General features: G+C 37.2%; 1 long non-coding RNA gene across 1 annotated transcript; it reads right to left on the bottom strand.

Moving 5' to 3' along the window:
• Window positions 1-3,117: 3,117 nt before the first annotated feature.
• Window positions 3,118-8,427, bottom strand: LOC145559728 (uncharacterized). Its single transcript, XR_014092905.1, has 3 exons — window positions 8,186-8,427; window positions 7,852-7,922; window positions 3,118-3,171 (listed from the first exon to the last, which is right to left on the bottom strand). It is a non-coding gene; the product is annotated as an uncharacterized LOC145559728 (long non-coding RNA).
• Window positions 8,428-11,345: the final 2,918 nt, after the last annotated feature.

Below are 11,345 nucleotides of genomic sequence, written 5' to 3'. Positions count from 1 at the left end.
CAAATAAAAACTTGTATAAATTTATCCAACATATACAATAACACTAAAAATATTACGTTGTTCTACCTAAGCTAATAGTTAAGCATTCAATAAATATTTACTTCTAAAGTATTGCGCCCATTGTTCTCGAACCACATTCAACTCGTCAACATCATACGCGGCGGTCCTTGGACAAAAATCCTATTGAAAAAAAAAAACATATGAAAGAGGTTACAAAAAAAAAAAACAATCCATAATAAAAACAATCATTAGAATAAATGTGATGAACCAAATTATAGAAATAAAACTCATAATATAGAAACAAAACGCATAACATCCTTAATTGACTTATATTTTAATTTCTATGAGTTGAAATCAATAAAAAGTTAACATTTACTCACTTTTGGGAGCGTATAGAGCCAAAAAGGCTTCAAAATTGTGCTAAAGGACTTCTATCTTTCCCATCTTTCAAGTATTGGTTCAAATTAACACAATGTAACACATAACATCCTTAATTATCTTATTTTTTGGTTTCTATGAATTGAAATCAATGAAAATTGACCACTATCTCACTCTTGGGAGCGTATAGAGCCAAAAACGCTTCAAAGATGCCTAAGGGCCTTCTACCTTTCCCATCTTTCAAGTATTTGTTCAAATTATCACAATATAATACTAAACATCCTTAATTACCTTATATTTTGGTTTCTATGAATTGAAATCAATGAAAAGTAACCATTTACTCACTTCTAGGAACGTATAGAGCCAAAAAGGCTTCAAAATTGCCTAAGGGACTTCTACCTTTCCCATCTTTCATGTATTAGTTCAAATTAATACAATATAATACTAAAAATCCTTAATTACCTTATATTTTGGTTTTAATTAATTGAAATCAATGAAAATTGACCATTATCTCACTCTTGGGAGCGTATAGAGCCAAAAACGCTTCAAAATTGTCTAAGGGACTTCTACCTTTCCCATCTTTCATGTATTTGTTCAAATTAACACAATATAACACATAACATCCTTAATTACCTTATATTTTGGTTTTTATGAAATGAAATCAATGAAAATTGACCACTATCTCACGCTTGGGAGCATATAGAGCCAAAAACGCTTCAAAATTGTCTAAGGGACTTCTACCTTTCCCATCTTTCAAGTATTTGTTCAAATTAACACAATATAATACTAAACATCCTTAATTACCTTATATTTTGGTTTCTATGAATTGAAATCAATGAAAATTGACCATTTACTCACTTTTAAGCGTGTATAGAGCCAAAAAGGCTTCAAAATTGCCTAAGGGACTTCTACCTTTCCTATCTTTCATGTATTGGTTCAAATAACACAATATAACACTAAAAATCCTTAATTACCTTATATTTTGGTTTTTATGAATTGAAATCAATAACAATTGACCATTATCTTACTCTTGGGAGCGTATAGAGCTAAAAAGGTTTTAAAATTTGCAAAAAAAAAAACTACTAACCTCTTCTAAGACACCTTTGCACTCCAAGTGAGAAGTAACAATCTCATACATGTATCTCATAATGTAGTAGCCACATTCAATGCCTCCTTGTTGTTGAGCACACTAGTATATATAACAAATAGTTAAAAATTTTGATTTCAAAGAGAACAATGTATAACAATATGGGGTGAGTAATGTATTTACCTCCATTTGTATGAATTTCAATTTTTGCCTTTGTGATTTCAATTCACTCCCTGTGAGATTCGCCCGATATACTTTATAAGCCCTACAAATATAATATATATTCTAACACTTAGAACAAAATAATCTACAACACCACATACAAAAATGATATAGAAACTAGGGCATAATTTCAAGGTTGTGGCTCACGTCATCATATTCTCGGCAATTTTCAATTTTCGGGGATTTTCTTTAGGTAGCTTCATAGAGTCAAACTCATAAGCTAAACCTAATTGTAGATCGACCACCACAAGAACCCAATGACCACTACATCATTTAAGAGAAAAACACAAGTTAGAGTATTGGAAAATTGGTGAAAAACATATCATTTATATGATTAAGTTTAGTGGCAATATAAAAAACATATTTCGAACCTTGCGACATATGGAGCCACGATGAATTTTCAACGTTTACCCGTCTTTCTTACTTCATGCAAAAATGTATTCTTCACATATGTATAAGTTTCAAGGTAATCATTCTCAATTGAAGATTCAGAAATGAGTTGAGGACAAAAGAATGTGATCTTAGTCCTGTTGAAAAGGTCGATGAAGTTGTCTACTAAATAACTACATGATAATAAAGACATAGAAAACAAAAAATTAAGCATTATAGCATTAAAAATATTACTATAGTGAATATAAGAACCAAAGTAAAGGAAGATTAAGTAACCTACATGATATAAAAATGAATCAATGAAACATTAGCCCACGATCCTCTTAGAAATTCACGTACATCGGTAGCGGTTACCCAAATCTGTTTGTCGCTATCAAAATTAAACATTGAGGCCTTTAAAAGTACCGATGTTGTATCATACTTTGCATCATCAGAATTCATTAACCAATACAACAAATCACACCCCTCGCCAAAAGTATCGACAATTTTATCTTCAAGTGGTAGGAATTTTGTGGGTTTGATGGTAGATTGCCTTGATTTCACACCACAACTATCGTCCCCTTCTTCGCTTTGGCGAGATCTATGCTTCTTTTTTGGCGATGGTGAAACCTTTACAAATAGGTGAATATTAGTGTAGATAAAGTATACAAAAATGATGGGATTTAATGTTAATAGTAGGAGAATATACCTCTTCTTCAAAAAAAACCATGTCTATGGGTCATAGTACAAAGGAAGACTTGGCTTTTCCCAACTTAGTCACACCATCGGGAGACGGTACCGGTATATCGAGGAGGGCATAGTCGGGATAAGGGTTGTCCACACTAACCCTGTAATGATCAGGTAACATCTTCAGGTTGTGCGTAACATCACCGGTAACAGGATATACCGTTCCATCTGCCACAACCACTAAATTTTTATTGTACTCATCTTTCAATGCTAGGCAACATTTAGTGGCTACCTACATATTACAAAAAACTCGATCAATATTATACATGTTAACCATGTAAAGTCATATCTTTAGTATTAGTTAAAGACATATACCTCTATTACACGAGGGCTTTGTGTTGCCTCCATGTTCGTCATCACTTGCATTCCTTGAAATGCCTCCACGTCACCGGTCATCTATGGTAGTAAATTGGCGAGATAAGCTTTCACCTCCATTGCCACCCGTTGTTCCAACTTCTCTTCGATCCTCTCTTGAAGCTTCTCTTCAACCTTTTCTTCTAGCCTCGCCTCAAATTCTTGAGTTAGGGTAGCTTTCATTGATTCTAACTCTTCTAATGAGCATCCACCTTGGCCGGATGATTTACCCTTTTTGTATCCCTTCCCAAATACTTGTGTGTGACTAACTCCAACCCCACACCTTCCTAGTGCTTTTACATGCCCGCGGTGATCCCTTTTTCCTAAAGCCTTGTCAAGGGCATCCATACCAATAACATCACTTGAATTGTTTCCTTCATCATTCTTTTGCAAGTTTCCCAACTATTAAATAAAAAACATATATAAGATATGGCAGATCAAGAACCTGAATTGAAAAAAAAATGATATCCATAAATAGACTTGTAGCCTACAGCATATATAAAAACATATATATATATAAAGTACCCATTTGTCTCTCATAAGGGTACATCCAACGCATAAATACAGGATCGCACTCCTTTATCTCATGAGGCAAGTGCATAACAAGGTGAGTCATTATGTCAAAAAAGGAAGGAGGAAAATACATCTCGAATTTGCATAATGTTTCAACAATATCATATTCCATATCGTTGAGTGTTTTTGGATCTATCACCTTACTGCAAATTGCATTGAAAAACAAGCAAAGCTTCACAATAGCATGCCTAACATGTTTTGGCAAAAGGCCTCGGAGTGCAATTGTCATGAACACTTGCATCATCACATGACAATCATGGGACTTCATACCAACAACTTTCTTATCGGTAGTAGAAACAAAACGCCTTAAGTTCGACGAATACCCTGTCGGCACCTTGATTCCTTTCAAGCACTCACAAAAGATCCTTTTTTCTTCTCTAGACAATGTATAACACGCATGGGGCAAAAATGCTTTTTTCGTTGCTTCATTTTCCTCAGCCCATAACTTAGGTCGAATTTTAGCTTCCTTCATGTCTCTACGCACATTAACACCATCCTTTGTCTTTCCTTTGATATTCAACAAAGTCCCAATTAGTGCCTCACAAACATTTTTTTCAATGTGCATAACATCAAGACAATGTCGAACCGACAAGTGCTTCCAATAAGGAAGATCCCACAACTTAGACACTTTTTTCCACAACACACCCTTCTTCGGTATCTCTCTGTGCATCTTACCGAAGATTGTCTTAACATTTTTAATTTTCTCATACACTTCAAGTCCTGTCAATGGCTCACGACTCCCTCCCTTCTCAACATGCCCGTCGAATTGTTGTCTCATCTTCTTGTATGGGTGATTTCGACGAAGTGATCGTCTGGTATGCATGTACACATTCTTCCCCTAATGCTTCAAGCGTGTAATTTGCATGTCATCCTCACAAATAGGGCATGGTTTTTGTCCTCTGACTTTGTACCCTAACAAATTTCCATATGCAGGAAAGTCATTAATAGTACAAAACACCATGGCTCTTAATCTGAAATTTGTACCCGAAAGAGCATCAAATGTCACAACACCTTCATCCCACTACAGTTTCAAATCGTCAATAAGGGGCTCCAAATAAACATCTATCTCATGGCCAGGTTGTTTAGGACCTGGGATTTGAAGTGATAACATGATGTACTTGCGCTTCATGCACAACCAAGGAGGTAGATTGTATATTGACAGAAGAACAGGCCATGTACTATGTTGACTACTAAGAGTGCTAAGTGGATTCATCCCATCCGTACTTAATGCCAGTCTTATGTTCCTCGGCTCCTTCCCGAATTCTGGAAATGTCTTGTCAATGTGTTTCCATTGCGACGAATCAGCTGGGTGTCTGATCAACCCATCCTTCTTCCTCTCATTTTCATGCCAAACCAACTTCTTTGCTTCATCCTTAATTGAGAACAGGCGCTTCAACCTTGGTATTATAGGAAGATACCATACTACCTTAGCTGGTGGCCACTTCAAGGGATCCTTATTTAAGCCCTCTCGCTTGTATCGTGACACACCACACTTTGGGCAAGCATCCAATTTTGCATTCTCCTTTCGATATAGCACACAATCATTAGGACATGCATGGATCTTGGTGTACTCTAAACCCAATGGACACATCAACTTCTTCGCATAGTAAGTCGACTTAGGAATGTCATTTCCTTCTGGAAACATATCAGAGAGGGTTTCCAACAACAAAGTGAAACTAGTGTTGGTCCACCCACTCTTCGCTTTCAAGTTATATAAAGTTAAAATCCCAGAAAGCTTGGAATACTTAGAACAACCAGGATACAACGGTGTCTCAGCTGCTTTCGACACATTCTCATATATATGAGAATCTTCATTAACATGATCGCCTAACCCGTCTATCATCTCTTCTATCCTGTCTTCCTCAACATCATCATTAAAACCCACTTCATTATCATCAAAACCATTCGGCTCTCTCTCATCAGCTTCATTGTCGTTAATAGAAGAATTATCCGCGGGAGGAAATTTTTCACCATGCCAATACCAAATACTGTAGTCTGGCATAAACCCACGAATAATCAAATGGTCCTCTATTTTCTTAATGTCTTCCCACCTCTTCACATTGTTACAATCACGACAAGGGAAGAAAATAGGTCTTGCTTTGGTTAGCCTTTGTTCAACGAGTGTACTCCATTGGTGTTGCACTGCGATTCTACAGAACTCGTTGACCCCGGCTAAGTATTCAGGTGTGGTTCGAGAACCACTATACATCCAACGACGGTCCATTTCTAAATATGTATGATTAAAACCCAAGAAACAAATTATATTCAACATCACATATCAACACATTCCAAATGCATGATTCCAAAGGTCCTTATCGCTCCAACCTAACCCATCCTTGGAAGTTCTCACTAGCAAATGGTTGACCACTTTTCGGCACTAAGGAAATTTCGGCAGTATTTCCCTATGGTTCTCAAAGTACACGATGTAATTAATTTCTTAATTACATATGTACCCTGAGAACACATTAGGGAATGCTAACACAAAGTTACCTTTACTTCCGAAAAACAAGCAACCATTTACATCCTAAGTGAGAATACAATTCCAAGAACAGTCCCAAACGGGGACTATTCAAGATTTACTCCTAATGAGTAAATCTTGAACGGGTATCTAGGCATATGAAAATATAATGCATAATAAATATTAACACATTTGAATTGGCAGAAAATTGGAAGAAAATTAAACAAAAATCATAAGAAAGAAACTCTCAATGCAATGTACTAATTAAACAAAAAAAACAAGCTACAAAACAATTAATTACTCATACCAAATTGTCAGATTTAAGCCAAATCAAATCACCATCTTGAAATGAGGACGGAGCTGCTTTAATGGAGTTGAGGGAGCTAAGGACCGAGCTGCTCCTGAAACATCAAATTCAAGTCACTCCCATTTCCCACCAAAATCAAAATATCAAATTAAATAGAAGTAAGTTTCCATTTCCAAACAAATGGCCAGGAATATCACTGTAGTAAGACTTTTAAACTTAGGGTCAGATAACAATTTTGTAAAGGTTTTTATTTTGATAACATTCAAAAGTTATTTGAAATATGAACTTTTAAACTTTTGTTCCTCTTATAGTGATTAAAAGAGTTAATATTTTCTCCATTAAATTTTGTGTTCAACGGATGTTTAAGAATACATATAATAATACATATATATAGAGAGGGAAGTTCTATCAACGTGAGCTACCCCTCACTCTCGGATGTTTAACGATATTAATGTATGTATATCATATCAAATAATTATTGGGTAACTTTTAATCAATTTTAGAGTAACATTAAATTGAACAACTAACATTATAATGTAAGACATGAGATAAGTTTTATGTTGATAATACAAATACCTTTTCATCGTATTGTGATTGGTTTTTTTTACCCATTTTTAAGGATTAACCTTATTGATAAACTATATAGTGAGATAGTTTCATGAGAAATGAGTAATTTAAATATTATAGTAAGTAACAACTTATTATTATTATTTTATTGACAAAAAGATACTATCACAGAAATGGGGGAATTAGTATCGAACCCCAAACCACTTGAGGGCATCCCTCAATCTCTTATGTCCTCTATTTGTTCATTTCAATGTGGAAGTGAAAAGACTGAAAACATGGATAACCATAGGTTGACTACTTGAGATACAAGCAAACTTAAATCTATACTAATTTTGCCAGTTGTATTGTACTCGTCAAATAAGCCAACCTTCCATATAAAACTATAAACATGCAATCTAGTGAATCTACATTACATTCCTAATCTAAAATCATTTGAATAAACAAAATAATTAGCAATTTTATAAAGAAAATCCCTCCTTAGATGCCAAATCTTTTGCAAGACATATTCAAAAAAATACCAGTACATTTCAACCTCACTTTAGACAATCCACCAAACAGTCAAAAAATAATGCACGTAGAAGTTCCTAGTGCAGGGAGAAGTATTGCATTATTTTAACTAATGGTATTCCATTCAACTGATAAGTGGCATTAAAAATGACATAGTCAGCTAGCTTTAGCAAAGAAAAACTATATATCTTGGGTAAGTCTGTAGGAGACAACAAGACCGAAACACAAGTGCAGAGAGAGACCAAGGCCGCAATTTAATTAGAGCACAAAATATACAACTACCTCTTGATCAAAGCGAGAATCTTTTTGTGCCCAGTGGTAATCACATCCAAAGCTTATCATGCGCAGGGCAACTGCAAATAAACGGATTCACGATGTAAGGGGGGATCTAGAAAGATAGTAATAATTTGGGGAAAAAATCAATCAATTAATTCATACTTAGCTCAAAATTCAAAGGCTTTTAAACTAAAACATAATAAAACCCAAAACAAATGGAAAATAGTAAAATCAATCAATTAATTTGGGGAAAAAAAAAATAAAACCTATAATTAAGTAATTGCAATTAAGCAAACTGAAACAAGGGTTACGAAATTGGGGGAGGAGAGAGAAAGAGTACGCTTTAATGGAGAACTATGAGCGCTTCAATGGAGAACTCAGACAGCGCTTCAATGGAGAACTCAGACAGCGCTTCAATGGAGAACTCGGAGTGCGCTTCAATAATGGAGAACTCGCAGTGCGCTTCAATAATGGAGAACTCGGAGTGCGCTTCAATAATGGAGAACTCAAAGTGCGCTTCAATGGAGGAGAAGAGTGAGAATGAGAGGAGCAAAAGATTGAACTGAGCTTGGAGCTCCTTCAATGGAGTTGAGCGCGCGGGAGCTGCTTCAATATTGGAGAGAGAAAGAGGAAATTTTTTGACAGAGGGAGTGAGAAAGGGGAAAGTAAAAATTTAGGGCTTACTTTAAAACTTTATTCGTAACGGACACCCCATGTTAGTTACAAATAACAAGGTCAAAATTCTGTTGACTTTTCTATTTGTAACAGGCAATATTTGTTGGTTACGATTAGTTAGTTAATCGTAACGAGCAGAATAATGCTTGTTACAAATAACAACTTATTCGTAACGGGCACCAATCTGTCCGTTAGGAATAACAACTTTTTCGTAACGGGCACCAATTTGTCCGTTACGAATAACCCTTTTCCTGCCCAATTCACAACATTTTTGTAACGGACATTGAATTTGCCTGTTACGAATGACTTAATTGTAACGGAAAATCATATGTCCGTTACGAATAGCTTGTTACAAATAAGATTTTTTCCACTGGTGCACAAATGGGTGTCTACAGAAGCCCCCACTTTGACTGAGTTTGGAGAAACGCAAGTTTCGAAAACAAAAGTCAATGTATCGATAGGGACGGAGAATGATTCAGAACGTTCTGCGATCCTAAGTCATTCTTATAAAGCCGATACCTACAAAACAAGCGTTAGTCAAACAAATAAAAGAGTTAAGAAACGCGTATCTTGCACCATCGAGCACACGTCTCTGAAAGTAACCGATTTGTTTTGATGACCTCCTGCCAAGAGAATGCCATCTCGCTTAAAAACCGCTACGCTTGTAACTACTTCCAATTTAGAAGATTGCTTCGCTTGAAACGATCCTCTCCCGCTATGATAATATTCCACGTCCAAGGGAATACCATCGAAGATTATTTCGCTTGAAACAATCGTCATCTGCATTGATAATATTCCACGTCCAAAGGAATACTATCGAAGATAATTTCGCTTGAAATCACCCTCATCCGCATTTTATAATATTCCACGTCCAAGGGAATACTATCGAAGATTGCCTTGCTTGAAACAATCTTCTTCCGCTTTATGACCATCTTCCACGTCTAAGGGAACATGGTCGAAGACAACTTCGCTTGAAATTACCTTCAGTTGTTTGTGACAACTCTCTGCAAGCCATGGAATGCTGCCGAAGATATCCTCGCTTAAAGCTATCCTCATGTGTTGCGATAATTTTCCAAAGAAATTACCGAAGATCTCCGCTTGTCGATCTTTAAAAAGCTCGCTTGAACTTTGCTCCCGCTATGCCTGTACGTCGGCGCTTTTGTTGCTTTTAAATTGTATGTCGGTGCCTTTTGCGAATGAACCAATATGTTGGTGCCTTTTGAATGAACCAATATGTCGGTGCTTTTTGTTAATGAGCCAATGCATATGCGCTTTAAGCTAAGTGAGACAATTTTTCATCAGGTCGATCACTTTGTGCAATCAAGCCGATTACTAAAAATCGTGGCAAATTTCTTAGAGGGGCTAACTGGCGTACCAAGGAACCCAAAATATGTTGCAAGGAGGTAGAACAACCCTAGTGAGTGGCTGACTGTTCTGGCGCCGCTGAAAAACCATCAGCGACAAACAAACAGCCTTAGCGTCAGGCGATAGGACTGGCGCCAAGCGCCAAGCCTGATTTTTGACGCCAAAGCCTAACGCTTGGCGCCAGCACGGGGTTTTCCTTAAATACCCCTTTCTTCTTCATTTTTGTTGTTTTGCTTCGCCGTGTTTGCTTGAAAAACTGCAGAACTTCAATTGCTTGGTTCTTACTCGTTTCTCAACCAAATTTACTCAAATTTGTTGCAAATTAAAGCTCTTTTCATCCATTTTTTCGATCTATGTAAGTTTTCTTCAAACTCACACCGATTTTTATGAATTTTTGACATGTTTATTCTCGAATTTCATGTAAATTCGAAATTTAGAATGCTTAATTCACTTTGTTTATCAAATTTTATGCCATGAAATTGCTTGATTATGTTTATATATTGCCTTGGGAGTAATTTGAGACTTGTTTGACTCAATTTGGTGAAGAAATGAGCAAATTGCCATTGTTGGACCTCTTAAGGTTGTGAAGAACAATGTGACCCGTTCTTGATGTTTTTGCTAGCAATTCTTGTCCAATTTGTCACAATAATTACTATAGTATTGCAAGAAATTTTTTGATTGCTTTAAAAATGTCGTATATGCTCAATTTGAATTTGTGCTCTTTTTTAGTACTACGTACTCTGTGTTTTTTGCGAACATAGTATCATGCGGCTAGGCGAACCTTAGATACTATAGAACCTTAATTTATGATGATTCTGCACAATGTAGCATGGCTAGACAGCGACGCTCTGGTTCACGGTCCCGAAACACTCGGCGGGAGCATGAGCCCGTAGAGGACGACGCTACACCTCGCTTGGTCGACTCCCCGAGTGGGATGAGCGGACCCTGTTCTTTGTCCCCGTCCACCACATTTCATAGAGGGTGAGACAGGGCATCACGGTCAAGAGGACGCGCTGTCACGGTTCCGGTTGTGATGGCTTGGGCGATTTGTACAAGATGTACATCGCTAGGGACCTTGAGACGAGACACCTATGGGAGTCTTGCGGACTTGCTGCTTTGTTTGACCTCCGAGGCAATGGTTGCCTCCAGCGGGGGTCACCACGTAGTGCGTGCTTTGGTGGAGTTCTTCTAGGACACCACCAACACTTTCCACTTCCCCTGGGGTGAGATGATGGTCACTCCTACGGACTTCAATCTCATCACGGGACTGGAGTTCAACTCTGTGCCACTGCCGTTTGACAGTGGAATCGGCGTCTTTTCTCCTGAGGTCGAGGAGCTGTTGGGGCCGATCACCATTCAGGCCCGAGCTGAGGTCGAGTCGTCTCAGTTTAGTGCTCGGGGGATTCGCCGCTCGACGCTGGCAGCGGCTTTCGATGACGATGTGACCACCCGAGAGCAGC

Source organism: Chenopodium album, chromosome 9 (assembly GCF_948465745.1).
Source record: "Chenopodium album chromosome 9, dcCheAlbu1.1, whole genome shotgun sequence".
Taxonomy (NCBI): Eukaryota; Viridiplantae; Streptophyta; class Magnoliopsida; order Caryophyllales; family Amaranthaceae; genus Chenopodium; species Chenopodium album.
The sequence above is the reverse complement of the archived record's forward strand: the minus strand, read 5'-3'. Positions and strand labels throughout refer to the sequence as shown.